This window comes from Neophocaena asiaeorientalis, unplaced genomic scaffold, assembly GCF_003031525.2.
Source record: "Neophocaena asiaeorientalis asiaeorientalis breed wild unplaced genomic scaffold, Neophocaena_asiaeorientalis_V1.1 scaffold5, whole genome shotgun sequence".
NCBI classification, from domain to species: Eukaryota; Metazoa; Chordata; class Mammalia; order Artiodactyla; family Phocoenidae; genus Neophocaena; species Neophocaena asiaeorientalis.
Window position 1 is genome coordinate 7,921,356 of NW_020174698.1, and position 21,644 is coordinate 7,942,999.

The window sequence follows — 21,644 nt, forward strand, 5'->3', positions numbered from 1 at the left end:
GGAAGAGTTGATCACGCTGGTGTTAAAGTTGCTTACTGGGTGGGGACTGTGCTGGAGCGGTTGGGTAGCTGTCGTTGTTGTTTTAACTAAAACAAAGTTTCTAAAGGGTTCTTTGTGAAATACATAAGGGGATGTTCAAAGACTGCTAAGTTATTGCTTTTGATTTAGAGTTATATTAGTACAGCTTTTTTTTTTTTTAGATTTCAGAGATCTGCTTTGTTAATTTTATACAAATTATCTTTTAGCTTTCTTTAACGTCTACTAAGGCAGATCACACAAATGGATATTTTGGGCTATTAATGCATGCCTCTGTTTCTCAAAAGTTCTAGTGATTTTAAGGAATTTACTTTGGCTTCTATGCCAGTATTTATCTAGTTTTTGGCTTAGCATTTTCTTTCCATCTAGAGGTTAGACTGACCCTCTGACTTAATAATTATGATTTTCCAAATGATTTCGCAGTTGAAGCAACTGTTTATCTATATAAAGATACAGGAAGCTTTTGTGTTGATTTTAATTTGGCTTTTTGCCTATATTATGCAATAATGAATAGGTGCTTGCATACCAGGCATAATTTAGTTTATCTCTAAGTTTGTCATGGAGTTCAAAGGTGAAATCATTTATTTAAAAGTAAAGTTTGACTTTTCTAGAGAAGGCTGAATTATTTTTTAGAAATTATAATAAAATTTGAATTAAAATGTTTCAAATTTTGCTAATAGCTACCTTAATTTTATGTTGTAGTTATCTAGAAGGGCACATTATTTAAAATTAAAGTGTAAATTTGTTGTATATAAAACAACTTAAGGTAGAATACTAATGATGTAGAACTACATACCAATAAGAATTCTTAGAGTGGCTGGTGGATGTTGGCTACATATGGTATGAAGTTATAGTTTATAGGTAAATTGAGGCTTTAGTGGTTTGAAGAAGAGAACGCACATCACAGACATGATGCATATGTAAGTAAGCAGAGCTCCAAATCTTACACTGGTTACTAACCCTGGGAATCGCATGCTAGAGGTTACTGGGTGATGAGTACACTAACATCAAGCAGGCTTTTAATTTTAAACTGTCCCAATACAGGCAATTCAAGTATAAAAGAGCACAGAGTGAGGATAGGGCAAACTTGGAAGGGTAGTGCTGGATTCTCCCAGTTGTGAATAAATTCCATCACCTCTAAACCATTTCCAGTCACTTTATCTGCGTTTGTCATATAAGGGGTATCACTTTCTAACTTAGAGTTTTAAAAAATGTTTCTCTCTCTTTCTTGGTGATATTTTATCGAGGACAGGCATATATTGCCTTTCTAGTCTCCCCAGTAACCCAGTTAGTCGGTTAATTCTACCATGTGTCATACACTGTGGTAAGTACTATAGATGTGGGACTCAAAAAACATTTCATTTAGAATTAAAATATGTCTGTTTTTTTTTTCCCTGATAGTCTTCCATTCTCAACTCTGTTTACACTTTATGTTCTTCATTTCTCATTGTTTCTAATTATTCTCTTTTTTCTCTGCTGTCCCTCTCCTGTTACTCACTAAATCTATCCTGTCTAAATGGTAGCAACTAGCCACATATATCTTTTAGGCCTTAAAATATGGCTAGTCAAAATTGAGATCTGAGATAAATGTATGTTACATAGTGGATATGTCTTGAAGAAAAGAGTGTAAAATATTTTCATTTTTATATTGATCACATATTGAAGTGGTAATATTTTGTATATATTGCATTAAATAAAATATTATTAAAATTAATGTCATGATTTTTACTTTATAAAATGCAGCTAACTAGAAAATTTAGAGTTACGTCTATGGGTTTAATTATATGTCTATTGGAAAGTGCTTCTCTAGATCCTTCTACTGATTTTTTTTACTAATCTTCTTCAGACACCTTCCTTCCTGTTTTATCCTCATTGCCCCCCTCCCAATATTCTCAGAGGTCAGAAATTAGAAAAATGGCAAATCTCCTGAAACTGTCTTTACAAACAATAAATGCTGAAGAAGGTGTGGAGAAAAGGAAACCTTCTTGCACTGTTGGTGGGAATGTAAATTGATACAGCCACTAAGGAGAACAGTATAGTTACCGTTCTGTTACAGTATAGTTAAGTATAATTCCTTAAAAAACTAAAAATAGAACTACCATATGACCCAGCAATCCCACTACTGGGCTTATAACCTGAGAAAACCACAATTCAAAAAGACACATACACCCCAATGTTCATTGAAGCACTATTTACAATAGCCAGGACATGGAAGCAAGCTAAGTGTCCATCGACAGATGAATGGATAAAGAAGATGTGACACATATATACAATGGAATATTACTCAGCCATTAAAAGGAACGAAACTGGGTCATTTGTAGAGATGTGATGGACCTAGAGACTGTCATACAGGGTGAAGTAAGTCAGAAAAACAAATACAGTATATTAGTGCATATATGTGGAATCTAGAAAAATGGTACAGATGAACCTTTTTGCAGAGCACAAATAGGGACACAGACGTAGAGAACAAACATGGACACCAAGAGGAGAAAGGGGGAGTGGGATGAATTGGGAGATTGGGATTGACGTATATACACCACTATGTGTAAAATAGATAACTACTGAGAACCTGCTGTGTACCACAGAGAGCTCTACTCAGTGCTCTGTGGTGACCTAAATGGGAAGGAAATCCAAAAAAAAAGGGGATATATATATATATATATACATATAGCTGATTCACTTCACAGTACAGCAGAAACTAACACAACATTGTAAAGCAATTATACCCCAATTAAAAAAAAGAAAGATTGATTATTTAGCAATAACGAGCAGTGGAATACTGATACATGCTACCACATGGATGGACCTTAAAAACATTATGCTAAGTGAAAGAAACCAATCATAATAGAAAGTATACTAAATGAGTTCACTTATATGCAGTGTGTAAAATAGGTAAATCTCTAGAGACAAAGTAGATCAGTGGTTACCTAAGGGAGGGGGGAAGTTGTTGTGAGGAGTGGCTACTGGTAGGTACTAGTTTTTTTTTAGGAGAGAAGAGATGTAAAATTACATAGTGGTGATTGTTGGGCAACTCTGAATATAACTAAACCACTGAATTGTATACTTTAACAGGATGAATTTTGTGGTATGTGAATTATATCTCAATAAAGCTGTTAAAACTAGATCATTCTCATCACATCATACTGTCATGAGGTTGGTCTTTTTGGTACTCCACTTTCCTTTTTCTGCTTCTTAGGGCAAATTTTCCTTATTCTTTATTAATCAATTTAGCCTTCCTAGAAATTAAGTGTATGTTCTTTTTAATGTTAGTAGTGGTCAGGTGCTTTTGTGTTAAAAAAGGAAGAAATAGGTCAGTATGTGTTGGAACTTTTGCAAGTCCGTTTTTAAAATTGGTGTGTGTGCAGAATAGTTATTTTAATGCAGTTTTCCCCCTCAGGGGACTTGTTAGGCAAATGTATTTAAGTATCATTTTAATGCATTCTTATAGCTTTTATTTATTCCTTATATCTCCATGATGTTTCAACGTCTGATGAATTGTGGCTTTTCATTAGGACATCTGGATTTCTTATATATAAAAAAAGAGTGACAAAAGAAAAAAAAAATCTTTTCTTCCAAGATTGTTACACATATCTATTTTATACTACAAGTGCATAAATATGTATTTTTTCCTAACAGTTCTGGACAATACATGGGTCTGTGTGCTGAAGAGAAATATTTTGATTGAATTGGTCCATTATAAAAAATGAAAAATGATTAGTCTGAAAGAGTATTTTTTAAACAATTTCTTTCAAGCTGCAGTTTTTTCTTTCAACATTTTCCTTTAAAGATGGCTGCAAGTTGTAATATCTTAAGAAAATATTATTTTTATATTTATACCTATAAATGTTAATTATTTTATATCTGTCCTCCATTTTGAGGTGCTTACTTTTCTAACCTTCAAAAATAAATATGTAAGTAAACAGTTATAAAACTAATATAAATTTTGACAGATGCTACCTGCCCCTTTCATCCATTTGACCTTAAGTGAGAAAAAAGTGGAGAAATTAAAGTTTGACTGTTTTATCATTTCTTACAGAAGTTCAACGTCATTAATGGAGAAGCTTTTTTCTTGCATCTTTTCCATCAGCTGCAATTGTGTCTCCATTACATTAGGTGTGCTTTGTTTCTCCTAAGTGAAGAATATTATAATCGCCTGAATTGTGCCAGTAGCTTAATGAGCAAGGAACCCCCAAATTTGCAACTATAATCGTCCTTAATGATTGCTTCTTTTGGAGGGAAAAGGATGTTCTTCATGGGTTTCAAGCCACAGTTGGGCCATATAACAAATAAATAATCAGTGATGTATTATGACTCTCTGTCTCTTTGCATCTTTTCCCTTTAACTATAGACTATTTGCTATCGACTGAATGTTTGGTGTTATCCTAAAATTTATATGTTGAAACCTAATTCCCAGCGTGATGGTATTGGGAGGTAGGGTCTTTGGAGCTATTATTAGGTCATGGGGGTGGAACTCTTGTGAATTGGATTAGTGCCCTTATAAAAGAGTTCCCAGACAGCTCCCTTGCCCACCTCTGTCATATGAGGACACAAGGAAAAGACAACCACCTATGAACGAGGAAGTGGGTTCTCACCAGACACCAGATCTGCCAGTGTCTTGATCTTGAACTTCCTAGCCTCCAAGACTGTGAGAAAGAAATTTCTGTTGTTTATAAGCCACGCAGTCTCAGTATTTTGTTATAGCATCCCAAATAGACTGAGACATTACTGTTATCTTCAATGTAATGTTGTTATTTTGATAGATAAACACCATTATTGCCTTATTTATTAGAAATGGTAGTCCATGAAGGTTTAGCGCTTGGACGAACTTAAAGAATTATAGTAACAGACTATAGGCACACCTCATTTTATTGTGCTTTGCCTTATTTTGCTTCACAGATAGTGCATTTTTTAAAAACTGAAGATTTGTGGAAACTTTGTGTTGAACAAGTCTGTCAGCACCATTTTTCCAACAGTGTTTGCTTACTTTGCGCCTCTGTGTTACATTTTTGGTAATTCTTGCAATATTTCAAACTTTTTCATTATTATTATATTTGTTACGGTGATCTGTGATCATTAATATCTGATGTTACTGTTATGACTTGCTGAATACTTAGATATTGGTTAGAATTTTTTAGCAATGAAGTATTTTTATTTATTTTTATTTTTTTAATTTTTTGCGGTATGCGGGCCTCTCACTGTTGTGGCCTCTCCCGCTGAGGAGCACAGGCTCCGGACGCGCAGGCTCAGCGGCCATGGCTCACGGGCCCAGCCGCTCCGCGGCATGTGGGATCTTCCCGGACCAGGGCACAAACCCGTGTCCCCTGCATCAGCAGGCAGACTCTCAACTACTGCGCCACCAGGGAAGCCCAGCAATAAAGTATTTTTAAATTAAGATATGTACATTTTTTAGACAATGCTATGCATACTTAGTAGACTACAGTTTGGTGTATACATAATTTTTATAAGCACTGGGAAACCAAAAAATTTGTGTGACTTGCTTTACTGCAATGTTTACTTGATCACAGTGGTCTGGAACCAAACTCTTGGTATCTCTCTGAGATATGCCTATGCTAGCAGCTTCTTGTAGTCCATAGAGGGAGGGGCCAGCCTGAGGGCCTTTGTTTTTTCACTGGTCCAAATGACTGTTGTTTCTTTGGGTGTCAGGTTGTTTTTTAATAGCAGCTCTGGGTACAAAGGTTTCAAAGTCATCTTTTCAGAGTCCATGAAAAGCACTCAGATGGTGTGAGGATGGCCTTTATCATTTGCCTCCAAGATGGAACTTGGTGGGGTGGGAAAAGGTGCCCTGATGGCTGTGGGTTTCCTTTCCTTTTTTCCTTTGTAACAGTGGGTGGTGAACTTTGCCATGTTTTGGTACCGTGTCCTGACTTTTGTAGAAAATGGGTATATTAGTTAGTGTGATAATCTAACGACAAGGAGATGTTTTGAATTATTGGATATTAAAACTTTAAGGAACATAGAGATAATGATTTTCCAGATGTGGAGTCTACCAAATATCCCACCACACTTAGCATCCTCTTTCTTCCTTTATAATACACTTCTGATAAATTTAACCCATAGTACCCATCTTTAGATGTACCAGCTTTCAAGCTATGAGGATAGATTTTTATATGCGTATAATTTTTTGTTTTTTTTTTTTGTTTTTTTTTTTGGCGGTACGCGGGCCTCTCACTGTTGTGGCCTCTCCCGTTGCAGAGCACAGGCTCAGGATGTGCAGCCTCAGCAGCCATGGCTCATGGGCCCAGCTGCTCCGCGGCATGTGGGATCTTCCCGGACCCGGGCACGAACCCGCGTCCCCTGCATCAGCAGGCGGACTCTTAACCACTGTGCCACCAGGGAAGCCCGCGTATAATTTTTAAATAAATGCATGTATTTTCAAAATTCAGTGGGCTTTAATAATCAAAGGAATATGTTTATTATTTAATGGCCATGAGAAAAGTTACTGATCAATATGTGTTTGCCTTTTTACTGATGATAGAGATGGGTGTGGGGAACAGTAAGGAGAAGATGAATATAATGGATTTCTTTCATATGTTTAACAAAAGATTACATTTAAAAATGCTCTGGTTCTTTCAAGTGGTGTGTTTTTTTTCTTGTGAACAATTTAAATGAGATAACCATTTATTTCTAGTCAACACTCAGATATCTAGTGTATTTATGATCTTTTCTGAGGTTGTATTTTAACTTTCTTTGTACAGAGTTACCTATCTATCTATCTTGCAGGTGTGTGGCTACATACTCCTAATCTGTGAGGAGATTTGTAGCTTTTTATTCACTTTATTTTGTCTTTATTTTTTAATAAAGACGATAAACTGGTTGGCTTAATTTCAAGGATAAGCAATGCCTGTCAGATGAGTTACCCTTCATCTCGCCTCCCTTTCCTGGCTTTGTTTCCATTTGTTCCCCAAAACATTTACATCTTTTCCAATTTTTAGTTTTGATGAGGGAAGGGGATTGATTTTGTTGTTGTTTATCTTTACAACTCGCACCATTAGATTCAGGTGAAATGGCTGGAAATCTGCCCATATTTCCGCATAGTGTTGCCCCAGCAGAGAAAGTTGAGAATAGGAATCGGGCACTTGTCTACCGCTTGTACATTTGACAGTACAAAGTGTTTGAGGGTAATACGTGTGGAAATGTTAAGGAGTAACATCAGTAATGCTGTGGCTACACAGATGGTGTAATTAGCCCACAATGGGGAAGAGCAACGTTTTCATGTTTGGATAAAAAGAGCTCACTGTGGGTGGTAGAGTAAGAGGTTCCAAACGACAATATCTTTTTCTTTTTTAATTAATTAATTAATTAATTTATGGCTGCGCTGGGACTTCGTTGCTACGCGCGGGCTTTCTCTAGTTGCCGTGAGCGGAGGCTACTCTTCGTTGCAGTGTGCGGGCTGCTCACTGCAGTGGCTACTCTTGTGGAGCACAGGCTCTAGGCACATGGGTTTCAGTAATTGTGGCACACGGGCTTAGTTGCTCTGTGGCATGTGGGATCTTCCTGGACCAGGGCTCGAACCCGTGTCCCCTGCATTGGCAGGCAGATTCTTTTTTTTTTTTTTTTTTTAAACATCTTTATTGGATTTTAATTGCTTTACAATGGTGTATTAGTTTCTGCTTTATAACAAAGTGAATCAGTTATACATATACATATATCTCCATATCTCTTTCCTCTTGAGTCTCCCTCCTTCCCGCCCTCCCTATCCCACCCCTCTAGGTGGTCACAAAACCCTGAGCTGATCTCCCTGTGCTATGCGGCTGCTTCCCACTAGCTATCTATTTTATATTTGGTAGTGTATATATGTCCATGCCACTCTCTCACTTTGTCCCAGCTTACCCTTCCCCCTCCCCGTGTCCTCACGTCCATTCTCTGGTAGGTCTGCGTCTTTATTCCCGTCTTGCCTTTAGGTTCTTCATGACAATTTTTTTTTTTTTTAAACATCTTTATTGGATTTCAATTGCTTTACAATGGTGTATTAGTTTCTGCTTTATAACAAAGTGAATCAGTTATACATATACATATATCTCCATATCTCTCTCCTCTTGAGTCTCCCTCCTTCCCGCCCTCCCTATCCCACCCCTCTAGGAGGTCACAAAACACTGAGCTGCTCTCCCTGTGCTATGCGGCTGCTTCCCACTAGCTATCTATTTTATATTTGGTAGTGTATATATGTCCATGCCACTCTCTCACTTTGTCCCAGCTTACCCTTCCCCCTCCCCGTGTCCTCACGTCCATTCTCTGGTAGGTCTGCGTCTTTATTCCCGTCTTGCCTTTAGGTTCTTCATGACAATTTTTTTTTTTTTTAGATTCCATATATATGTGTTAGCATACGCTATTTGTTTTTCTCTTTCTGACTTAGTTCACTCTGTATGACAGACTCTAAGTCCATCCACCTCACTACAAATAACTCAATTTCATTTATTTCTATGGCTGAGTAATATTCCATTATATATATGTGCCACATCTGCTTTATCCATTCATCTGTCAATGGACACTTAGGTTGTTTTCATGACCTGGCTATTGTAAATAGAGCTGCAGTGAACATTGTGGTATACGACTCTTTTTGAATTATGGTTTTCTCAGGGTATATGCCCTGTAGTGGGATTGCTGGGTCATACGGTAGTTCTATTTTTAGTTTTTTAAGGAACCTCCATACTGTTCTCCATAGTGGCTGTATCAATTTACATTCCCACCAACAGTGCAAGAGGGTTCCCTTTTCTCTACACCCTCTCCAGCATTTATTGTTTGTAGATTTTTTGATGATGGCCATTCTCACCAGTGTGAGATGGTATCTCATTGTAGCAGGCAGATTCTTAACCACTGTGCCACCGGGGGAGTTCCGAATGACAATATCTTATAAAGATTAGGAGAGTGATGGTTTCATACTTCACGGTTTAGGCATGTATGTATATACGTGTACATATACATAATCTCTCAGCCTATTTTATTTAAGTATATTAACCCTTGTTACATTTAGAAAAATTCTCTGTAAGTGAATTCAGCTTAGTCCAGGAGCTATGGCTAAGTACTGTGGAGGATTCAGAAACAAATTTGGTCTTTATATCAAATAACCAGTTTTCTGGAAGAAGTTCATAGGACAGTGGCAAATAGAGGACCCCACAAACATTTTTATAGCAAAAGTATATTGTTAATGATTAGTTGTGTAAGTTACTTAACCAAGTGCAGTATTCTTCAGAAGGAAAATATTTTCAGTAGATGGTGGAAAGACGTTCAAGGACTGAGTGTGTATCTTCATCATCTAACATTGCAACCACTTCTCTACGTGAAATAGTTTGCTTTTGTCAAATTTGGTTTATTCTGAACGTGGTTATTTATATTTTTACGCAGCACAAAACTGATACAACAAGCAAGAAAACACACTGAAATGGATAAAAAGACCATAGCAAGCCCTTCTGTTTGTATAATTTGAATGTTGTCCTCAGCAAAAATTCAGAAGTTGAAATTAGTTGTATTCTGTTCAAATTGATCTTAAACTCAAATTTTTATAATAATGTAAATTTAAAATAATACCTGACACCTTGGTTAATTATTAGAGAGATATTTGCAAAGATATTTTCCCTCCTTGTCAGCCCATCTGCTCCTGTGGTACAGTCATAATGCAGAAACATTGACATCTCAATTATTTCCATGGCAACAAATTGATGTCAGGATCTCACATTTGACTTCACTGCAGGACCAAATAGAATTTGGATTACAGGGGTGGATTGGGAGTTCTTATTGAAGCCCAGGTCTTTAAGAAAGAGAATTTAATATCTTTGGGAAATAATTTTAAGCTTTTAAAACATGTAAGTGGGACTTCCCTGGTGGTGCACTGGTTAAGAATCCGCCTGCCAATGCAGGGGACATGGGTTCGAGCCCTGGTCCGGGAAGATCCCACATGCTTCAGAGCAACAAAGCCCATGCGCCACAACTACTGAGCCTGTGTGCTAGAGCCTGTGAGCCACAACTACTAAAGACCGTGCTCCTAGAGCCCATGCTCCACAACAAGAGAAGCCAAAGCTATGAGAAGCCCGCACACTGAAACGAAGAGTAACCCGTGCTCGCCGCAACTAGAGGAAGCCCATGCATAGCAACAAAGACCCAATGCAGCCAAAAAATATATATATATATAAAAAGAAGTAAGTGTACTTTTAAAGAGGAAAGTATAAAACTATACATAGGGCTTCCCTGGTGGCGCGGTGGTTGAGGGTCCGCCTGCCGATGCAGGGAGCACGGGTTCGTGCCCTGGTCTGGGAGGATCCCGCGTGCCGTGGAGCGGCTGGGCCCGTGGGCCGTGGCCACTGAGCCTGCGCGTCCGCAACCTGTGCTCCGCGGCGGGAGGCGCCGCAGCAGTGAGGGGTCCGCGTACCGCAAAAAAAACTATACATAAAGTATATGAATACTCTTCTATCTTTCTATGTATACAAAGCCATAATGAAGGGCATTTACTCTCTGTGTGACATTTGAAAGTAAGAGTTTGCATCTGATTTAATGTTCACTCAAAAACTTAGAAAACTAGAAACTCAGGCAGTTGTCAGTAGTACAGAATAGTAAAGGTCCAAAACCATCTTACTTTTCGTTAAGTAATGTATATAAACTGTCAATATGTGGTAGCTCAGCCTTAAATTATATTCTCTCTTTGTCTTTGGTTTAGGATATCATAATTATAGACGATCCTCCACACTGTATGGATGGCTTAGTTTCAAAGGTGTTGTGGTGCTTTGCCTTCCTTCTTGTGTCATTTTGTGCTCCACTGAAGAATATTTAGTATTCTACTACTTATTCCAGATACGAGTTCTGCCCATTCTTAATTGCTAACTCTCAGGGGAAACAATTAGATTTGATCCCTATGAACAAACTTCTCTATTGAATCTAAAGTTATTTCTGACAGTTCTCTGTTCCATAGCCCTTTGTGTGTAGTTTGTCATAAGGCTGGCCTCATATTCAAGTTCGTTTGGGCTTCTGCCCTCTCTGACTATATAGTGAAGGCAGGGACCATGTCTTTATACTTTGTGTCTGGCAGTGGGTCCTTTGTTTTTTTTTTTTTTTTTTTGAGGTACGCGGGCCTCTCACTGTTGTGGCCTCTCCTGTTGCGGAGCACAGGCTCCGGACGCGCAGGCTCAGTGGCCATGGCTCATGGGCCCAGCCGCTCCGCGGCATGTGGGATCTTCCGGACCGGGGCACAAACCTGTGTCCCCTGCATCAGCAGGTGGACTCTCAACCACTGCGCCACCAGGGAAGCCCTGGCAGTGGGTACTTCGTTTGTTGAAAAATAGATGTGATCTCATGGATTGTCAGGGTATACAGATTTTTAGAACCTTGGCGATGTCACTCCATTTGACTGCTAGAGTTTGAGTTTTGCAGGTTTAAAATTTTGGTTTAATCTGTTTTTAGGAGACTGATTCATCATAAGCAAAGTGAGAAGAAACTGACTTATGATGTATAATTGGAGGTAATTTCCTGATTCTGTCTATTAATTTCTTTTTTTTCTTTCTTTTTTTTTTTTGCGGTAAGCGGGCCTCACTGTTGTGGCCTCTCCGGTTGCGGAGCGCAGGCTCCGGACGCACAGGCTCAGCAGCCATGGCTCACGGGCCCAGCCGCTCCGCGGCATGTGGGATCTTCCCGGATGGGGGCACGAACCCGCGTCCCCTGCATCGGCAGGCGGACTCCCAACCACTGCGCCACGAGGGAAGCCTTCCATTAATTTCTTTTGCTGACCAAGTCCATGAAAGAGATAGCATTATAGATTAGATGTTTTCTAGGTGAACCAGTGCTGGAACTTGGTGAATTAGGTGTTCAGAGTATTTTGGTTGCTGTATAAATTGTCTCTAGACATTGCTGTGCAGTTACCTGCTAACCATCTCTAGGATGAAAGAGTTTTCTCACTCTGAACTGTACTGGACAAATACCACTGCCGCTGTGACGGCTAATTTTTTTTTTTTTTTTTTTTTTTTTTTTTTTTTTTTGCGGTACGCGGGCCTCTCACTGTTGTGGCCTCTCCCGTTGCGAAGTACAGGCTCCGGACGCGCAGGCTCAACGGCCATGGCTCACGGGCCCAACCGCTCCGCGGCATGTGGGATCTTCCCGCACCGGGGCACGAACCCGTGTCCCCTGCATCGGCAGGCGGACTCTCAACCACTGCGCCACCAGGGAAGCCCACGGCTAATTTTATATGTGAACTTGACTGGGCTAAGGGTATGCCCAGACAGCTGGCAAAACATTTCTGTGTATCTGAAACCCATGGTGAGGGTGTTTCCCCATGAGATTTAGCATTTTAATTGATAGACTGAGTAAAGAAGATCACCCTCACCAGTGCTGGTGAGCATCATCCAGTCCTTTGAGGGTCTGACTAGAACAAAAAGCCACAGGAAGCGTGAATTTGCTCTCTGGTTGAGCTGAGACATCCATCTTCTGCTCTCGGACATTGAAGCTCCTGGTTCTTGAGCCTCCTGTTATCGAACGCAAGTCCATGTGCCGGATGCACAGTGAGGCCAAACAATAATACCAAAACGTCGGAGTTTGGAGTGGAGAAAGGCTTATTGCAGGGCCATGCAAGGAGACGGGCAGCTCATGCCTTAAAAAACCCCAAACTCCCCGAAAGCTTTCAGCAAAGCCCTTTTATAAGAAAGGTGAGGGAGGGGCATAGTTAGTTTTTACAAGCTTCTTGGTGTCAGATCCTTTGTTCTTGAGGTCAGGTCACGAGGTTCCTGTAAACCTCCACCAAAACAAATGTTATTCTCTGTTCTGACAAGAAGGGGCAAGGTCCCAGGGCTCAACTTTCACTCTGCAAGGTCCAGGCCCTGGCTAAGAGGAGGGGTCCCTGCGTGGGCCGGTTACCCTGACCGGGAGTGTTTGTCCAGCACCCAGTCTGGGTCCTCCTGCCAGTGCCCAGGCCCCGCTAAAGAGGTAGATCTCAGCCGGTGGCGCCCTCGGGGCCAGGTCCTCAGACCCTGCCAAGCTGTCATCACTGAGGGAGCCAGGTGCCCACGACCCACCTGGCTCTCAGGGTTTTCATTTTAACCGGAGAGAATCATTTGTATAGGATCAATAGGAATACATGTAGCAAACACCAATCAGGTGAACTCCCAGCTCACAGCAATTGCCCTTCTTTGAGAATACCCCCAGCCACAGAGGTGGACCTGAACTAATGATCTGCAGTGTCCTTGCACCTTAACCCTGACCTCTGGCCACCTCCTAGGGGTAGATGGCTGATCTAAGCTGGCCCAAGTTTTGAAACTTGAACGGAGAGACTGAAGCTGGTTGAAGCTCTTACCTTGATGGCAGTGTCTGTACACTCCAACTGCTGAGGCCTCCATGCACTGTGACCCATGGAGACTTCTATCACCATTAGGTCACAGCTAGCGCTGGGGGAGAGGTTCTCTGCTGCTTCAAGGCCTGGGCCTGGACAGTGGGTGGCCGTGAAGAGAACTCTGGAGCTCTGCGGGACACAGCCCTCAGCATGTCCCCAGGCCCCCCAGTTCACTGGCCGGCCCCGAGGCCAGAGGGCCTGGAGGGGTGCTGGTGAGAAGGCCGCCTCCATCCGCCTCTCACTGCACTCTTGGCCTCGAGGACCACAGCGAGGCTGCGTGTTGGCGGAGCAGGATCTCTAACTGCAGCACTAACGGTTGCACGCTAATGGTCACACGCTGTCGCACGATAACAGTCACACGATAACGGTCCCCCGATAACGGTTGAGCTAACAGCTGTGCTCCCACCCCTGCCCCTATTACATTCCCACTCAGCCCAGGACTTACACCATTGGCCTCCCTCTTCTCAAGCCTTCAAACTCAAACAGAATTATACCACTGGTTTTCCTGGTTCTCCAGCTTGCAGATGGCAGATCATGGGACTTCCTGACCTCCATAATCTTGTGAGCCAATTCCTATAATAAGTGTGTGTATACATATGTATGTATATACATATGTATAATATTATGTAATTATTTATGTGTAATATATATAATATATATTATATTATGTATTTCTATTGGTTCTGTTTCTTCGGAGAATACTGACTCATACAACAACCAATAATTATGTTCTCTTCCCCTAAAATGGCTTGCATATCTTCGCCCTTGCTTTAATTATTACTTCAGACAATAGAGTGTGAGTAAACTTGTAATAGTTCACTTATGTATCATGTTCTAACTTTCCTAAGAATACACTCTGGGACTCTGCGACGATGACTGCCAATGTACGTCAAAGGTTTACTCTGTACCTGACATTGTGCTAAGTTCTTTATGTGCGTGATCACATTCAGATTGTTTTCATAACCCTAGGCGATAACTACTCTTGCTTTCCTATGTGACAGAGTGGAAAAAAGAGGTAGAGAAACATGCAGTAACTGGCCTCAAATCACATCCTGGGATAAGTGAGGAGCTGGGATTTGAATCTGATTCTGGAGCCAGGGCACTTGCCATTGGGCTCATATCCAGATTGATAGATTTTTTTTTAAAGGTGGGATATGCTGCTTTCTAATATTTTTGTTGTTTTATTGTTGTTAATTTTTATTGTTTTCAGTATTGGAAGGTGCGCTTGTTCCCAAATTCTGAGAAAGTCTCACTGTAGTGAGAGCTTAAGTGGGAATGGTAGTTTCCTACCTGCAGTATCCCTGCTTCCAAGGTCACAGAAGCAGAGAATTGGCATGAGGCTAAAAAGAAAATGAGTGTACTTAATGATAAGAATTTTAATGAGATTTCAAATGAGCAAATATACCCATTTTGGGATCATTTAATTTTTTCCATGCAGCTTAATAGCATTGCAGTAAAAACTTACTAATTTAAGAATTGTAGGCAACACCTGTCTGAATTAACAAAGTCTAAATCATAAAATAATTTTGTAGAAATTAAGTTTTATTATTTTTCTGATACATATAATTAGCCTATCAATTAGGAGCCGAAAAAACTAAGCTTCTGAGTTACTTACTAGAATAGCTCATTTTACATTAGTACTCTATCTTCAATCTTCTTTATGCTATTAATTGCCTTCTAAATTGCTCTGATATTTTCTACATAGAGATCAGTTCTTTGTAAAAGGCTTTCATATACAGCATTATATTTAATACTCACAAGAACCCTTGGTTTTCAGACTAGTCAATTTGATGTGAAAGGAGAACAGTAAAATGATTTCTTCAGGACAACATGGCTGGTTAGCCAGAGCCTGGTCTGGAACCTGTGTCATTTGAGGCATTTTATTATTAATACATTACTATATACTGTTTAGACAATCTTTTTTTTTTTTTTTTTTTTCTTCTGACCTCCCGGACCAGGGCATGAACCCGCGTCCCCTGCATCGGCAGGCGGACTCTCAACCACTGCGCCACCAGGGAAGCCCTAGACAGTCATTTTTGAATTATCATCAAAGTTTGTTTAACAGCATCTGAACTTGTGTTTTTCCCCTTCATTCATCCCTCCCTCCCTCCTTCCCTCCCTTCCCTTCCCTTTCCTTCCTTCCTCCCTTATTATGAAGTATGCAGGGAATGTGTTTTTCTTTGGCAGATTTTCTGCTTTTTAATTTTCTTTGTGGTCATTTAAAATTTTCATTAAGTTCTTGTTACTATTCAAATTTATGCTCATTGGATCGGATTATTTTAGAATGTGGTTAAGTTACTGATTGCATTTGTTTCCTAGTGTTTTGTCATTTGTAATATCTATCTAGATTTAATCTGAAATAGTCCTTGTAATTGACTATTGCAGTGTTTTAAGACAGGAATAAAATAGATCCCTCTTCTATTCTCTAAATTCTACTTGTATTCAGAGCCCTGAAAATTGTAAGTAATAGAATTGGCACTGGCTATTTTGAACAAAGAAACAAAAATCATTATAAGGACATTGGGGTGCCTAGTTACTAAGGGACAATGGTGAGTTTCAGGATCAACTAGAGTCAGGAACTTTTTGTCTGTTTATCTTCTTTCCCTTCTCTGCTTCCTATATCATACCCTCTTTTTTGCTTCCGTCTCCATCACCATTTACTCTTCGTATCCTGCCCTCCTTCCTGACCTCCCTTATTCCTCTTTTCTCGTTCTTCTTCATGCCTTTACTCTTACCTATTTTTCCTCTTCTCTCTTTTCTCTCTTTCTCTTCCCTTTCCTCTTCTGTTTTCCCTCTCCTCCTCTCCTCAAACCCCTCCTCCTTTCCTATTAACCTCTTCCCCCTCAAGTACTTCTACTGCACCATGTCTCAAGGAATAAAAGGACTGATTGCCTCACATTTACCAGTGGTAAGATTGACCAGTGGCTTCAGGTGGTAAAATCCTAATTGTTCTATTATAGGATTTCTCATCAACCTTATACCTAATGATTCATTTGTCATTCATTGATGACCATTGCCTTATTCCATTTAGGGTTGTAAAATGGAGATTTCCTGATTATATCGTTCCTTCTCCATATATTATCTAGAAATATTTTCTATAGAACTTTTTTTTTAATCTGCTAGGGCTATTTGGTTACCTTGAAATACAGTTCATAATGAGAAGGTGGGACAATTCTCTTATGGATCAGTTTTCAGCATGCTAAGTTGGATCCTCAGCATGCCTCGTATTTTTAAAAATTTCTCCAGATGATTCTTATGTGCTGCTAGGATCGAGAAGCACCAGTCTAGAGCTTGGATGTATCTCAAATCCCAAAGTCTTATTGCTTATTATAAAAGCAAATTTACAAGATAACTATTGTTTTTACTACATGATATATTCTTTTGCCAAACTTTATCACAGCATATGGATTTCATTCAAAGCAATTTATGTAGGTGTGTTCTGGGAGTTGCTTGTTTATTTCTGTTAAATTACAAACTAAAGTAAATGAACCATAGAGGAAGCACTCTCAAGGCAACCTGAAAATAATAATATGCTAGCTAACATTTCTTCCAGGCTTATTCTGTGCCCAGCTTTATGCTTAGCCCTTTACAATCATTAGCCCATTTGACCCTCAAAACATCTTGTAGAGAATCTAATTCTTCATGCAGTGGAGGAGGAACTGGAAGCTGAAATTATCTACTTGTCCAAAGTCATGGGATTAGCAAAGGGTGGGGCTGGGGCTGATAGGTGCAGACAGCTGGGAGACCCAGAGCCTGTGCAGTGGATCCCGGTTCTCTGCTCCTGTCAGAGTGGGATATTTCTTATGTTTAATTCCATCCTATCCTTTGTGTGGATTTCTTTCACTTTTATTCTTCGGCAAAGAAATGGAATGACTCTGCGTTTTTAACCTTCAGATTATGCCATAGAAAAATGGTCATATGTATAGTTGTATATGATGATTGGAATTTTATTAGACCATTATAAGTAGCATTTTTTGAATGGTTACAGTGTGGTTACTTACCTTTATGATATCTTTCAATCAAAGTCTTCAGGTTAGCTGCGTTTAGTCCTTCTTTATGTCTGAGGAAATAGGCTTAAGGAGGTTAAGTGTTCAGTATCACACAGTGAACTTTGAACCAAGGCTCCTCTGCACAGGGTTTATTCTTAACCACCTTATGCTGACAAGGTAGAGGAAGAGTTAATAGGAATTAAGAGTGGTTTGGAGAGCAGCATATAACCTTTTCCAGAAGCCATTTAAGGTTGTTTCTCAGCCAGTACAAGAGACCTACCTAGCAATGAACAACATGAATTTTAGAGAGTGTGATCCAGTTAACTTTCTCAATGTCAGAACTTGGTCATTTCTCTGTAGCCTGTTTACATTTTTTTAGTTACTCCCTAGTGTTGAACAGTGAAGGAATAAGGTGTTGACTAATCGTGACCAGCTTAGAATTTTGCTGTGGTTTTTCAGTAGGTGTTGCTCATTATTTGGAAATGAGCACTCAAAAGAGATCTTGTTGTATCTTACTCTTTTGTGGCTTGCCTCATTGTAGATGTGGAATTTAAACTTAAGTATGCTTGTATTATTTTCTCTGGTGATTAAAGCTTAGGTTTTAGAGGTACATAATTTTACCTTATCTAAAGTTTTTAAAATCTTTAAGCTTATAAAGAGGATACAGTGAATCCCTACAATACTCTTTGGCAGTAAAGAGTAACCAGAAACAAATTAACTCGGCGGGGGAAAAAAGTGATTTCAAGGTTATACCAAACGCACTTTTGCATACTTTAAGTGAAAAGGAGAGAAGACTCAGATGGGAGGCCTTGCTTATTTAAAAGGTGGGGGGGACCTTTTATATGAGAGTTGGAAAATCCAGAAAAAGTGAAGGGAGACCCAAACAAACAAAAACCACAGGAAATATGATGAGCAGAAATTAATAGTGGCAACTTGAACTGGTAAGAAGCATTCTGCATTCTGAACCGGCAGAACAGTGATGCTGACTTTGAGCGTGGGTTCAAGCTGCCACATGTCCTGTACCCAAACAGTCCTGGGATGACGAGGACATCTCCTTGTGAGACTGTAAGCAACTTGAGGGCAAGAACTAAGCACTTTTGGGCTTCCCTGGTGGCCCAGTGGTTGAGAGTCCGCCTGCCGATGCAGGGGACACAGGTTCGTGCCCCAGTCCGGGAAGATCCCACATGCTGCGGAGCGGCTGGGCCCGTGAGCCATGGCCGTTGAGCCTGCGCGTCCGGAGCCTGTGCTCCCCAACGGGAGAGGCCAGAACAGTGAGAGGCCCGCGTACTGCAAAAAAAAAAAAAAAAAAACTAAGCACTTTCATCTTGTATCCTGAGGAATTAACATAGTGCTTGACATGTTGTGTGCATAGGAAAAGCGTATCTTAATTTTATTAAGGGTTTGGTAAAAATCCTATTGGAGAATTATGTTATAAAGTAGTTAATGAGCCTTTAGTTTAGGTCAGTGGTTTTTTTTTTTTTCTGCGGTACGCGGGCCTCTCACTGCTGTGGCCTCTCCCATTGCGGAGCACAGGCTCTGGACGCGCAGGCTCAGTGGCCATGGCCCACGGGCCCAGCCGCTCCGCGGCATGTGGGATCCTCCCGGACCGGGGTATGAACCTGCGTCCCCTGCATTGGCAGGCGGATTCTCAACCACTGCGCCACGAGGGAAGCCCCAGGTCAGTGGTTCTTAAACTTTTTGGATCCGTAAGGATCCATTTATGATTTTAAAAATTATTGGGGACACAAAAGAACTTTTGTTTGTGTGGGTTATGTCTAACGATACATACCATACACCATGTAAGAAATTAAAACTGAGAAGTTTAAAAAATAATAATTAAAAAATCCATTACATGTTAACATAAAACATTTTTGTGGGAAAAAAACCCTGCATTTCTGGAACAAAAAATTTAGTGAGAAGGCTGACATTTCTCTACATATTTTACAGTTCTCTTTATTTTTATTTTATTTTAATCTATTTTTTCGGCTGCATTGGTTCTTCGTTGCTTCGCATGGGCTTTCTCTCGTTGCTGCGAGCAAGGGCTACTCTTAGTTGCGGTGCACAGGCCTCATTGCGGTGGCTTTTCTTGTTGTGGAGCAGGGCTCTAGTTGCACAGAGCCCTGTTGTGGCCCTGTTTCTAGTTGTGGCATGTGGGCTCAGTAGTTGTGGCTCGCGGGCTCTAGAGCGCAGACTCAGTAGTTATGGTGCACAGGCTTAGTTGTTCTGCAGCATGTGGGATCTTTCCGGACCAAGGCTTGAACCCGTGTCCCCTGCATTGGCAGGCAGATTCTTAAGCACTACGCCACCAGGGAAGCCCCTACAATTCTCTTTAATTTCTAGTTTATTAGAAGACAGCTAGGTTTTTGTATGTTTCTGCATTCAGTCTCTTGTAATGTGTTCTTTTGGTGGAATATGTGAAAGAAAAGGGAGGTGTATTTTAATAGACTTAGAAGATGTTCTTTGATACTGCACTAAAACTTTACAGATTGTAATTTCATAAAAGTTAGTTTCAACAAAGAATCGAAACCTTTACAGTGAACATTTTGTACTTTGTTACAGTAACATACGTTGGTATTTTTGGTGTTTGTATAGATCTTTACCTATGCATGATTTGTAACATCATGCATTGGTCAGTTGGAAAATATCAGTTCACTAAGTTGTACAGATCTTCTGGATGTGGACGTATTTCATTATGTGTGTAATCAAACTAACATTTCTTAATATCAGAAGATGGTTTAAGTGTTGGAATGCTGTCAGGCTCAGGATGGTGGATAAAATTTTCAAGATATTAATTTTCACTTAAAAGTTCAGTTTTTATCATTGGCAACAGACACTGTCAGTTATTTTCCTTGAAGTGACAGGCTCACTTGCTCTTTTTCCCGAAAATATTAGTCATACTCAATTCTGAATAGGTTGTCTTCAGTTATTCATTCAAGTAAAGAAATAGTGTTTTATGAAAAGAGTGGCTAGTTCACCCCATATCTCAGTCTCATAATAAGTTAAGGGTAATGAGTTAAGGGTGTTTGACTCTTCAGTTACTGCATTCACATAGGGTCTAATCTACACACAAGTATTAAATAGTTATTCCTAATTTTGGTTAACAATTTAAAAAATTGCACATTGGGGAAAAAAACCATTTTTTCTTTTAACCTGGGGAGTAGAGATTGTATTGTCTTTCTGTTTCCCACCCGCCTCCCTTTTCTTTCAGGTTTCCCTTGTGGGGAAAAAAGCAACACTAAAGTATTAGTTAGAACCATGAGAGACGTGTCCTTCTAACAATAATAATGCTTATAATGCATTTTCTTCTTTTTTTAAAAATAAATCTACTTATTTATTTATTTTTGGCTGCATAGGGTCTTTGTTGCTGCGTGTGGGCTTTCTCTAGTTGTGGCAAGTGGGGGCTACTCTTCATTGTAGTGCGTGGGCTTCTCATTGTGGTGGCTTGTCTTGTTGCAGAGCACAGCACGGGCTCTAGGCACATGGGCTGCAGTAATTGTGGCACGCGGGCTCAGTAGTTGTGGCTTGTGGGCTCTAGAGCACAGGCTCAGTAGTTGTGGCGCATAGGCTTAGTTGCTTCACGGCATGTGAGATCTTCCCGGACCAGGGCTCGAACTCATGTCCCCCTCATTGGCAGGCAGATTCTTAACCACTGTGCCACCAGGGAAGCCCTGCGTTTTCTTTTCAAGTTATACAAGAACTTAAAACAGTTCCATAGATTGATATCAAATACCAGGAAAGACCAAAATAGTAAATTCTAATGAAATAATAAAATATAGATATTATTCTGTGTTTTAAATAATGCAAAGTTACATAGATAAAGGAATAGGTTTGTTTTTTTTCGGTACGCGGGCCTCTCACTGTTGTGGCCTCTCCCGTTGCGGAGCATAGGCTCCGGACGCGCAGGCTCAGCGGCCATGGCTCACGGGCCCAGCCGCTCCGCGGCATGTGGGATCTTCCCGGACCGGGGCACGAACCCGTGTCCCCTGCATCGGCAGGCGGACTCCCAACCACTGTGCCACCAGGGAAGCCCCCAAGGAATAGGTTTTTAAAAATGTTTTACAGGAGGCTGTTTTCAACTATGTGCAGTATGCAATTTTGTGACGCCTCTTCCTGATGCATATGCGTGTTTATGTTTAAAAATTACTCAGTAAAAACATTTAAACACAATTTATAAAACTGGAATATAATAAGAAAGGAACGCACAAGAATTGATGTGATCTTTCCTACTGACACATGGCAAAATATTTTGTCAGGGTACCACTTTTTTTTTTTTTTTTTTTTTTTTTTTTTGGGGG

At 40.2% G+C, this 21,644-nt stretch overlaps 1 protein-coding gene across 2 annotated transcripts in view; it reads left to right on the top strand.

Annotated features, from left to right (window-relative positions):
- PTPRK (protein tyrosine phosphatase receptor type K) overlaps window positions 1-21,644 on the top strand; it is a 564,516-nt gene that overhangs the window by 59,558 nt on the left and 483,314 nt on the right. The window lies entirely within an intron of this gene.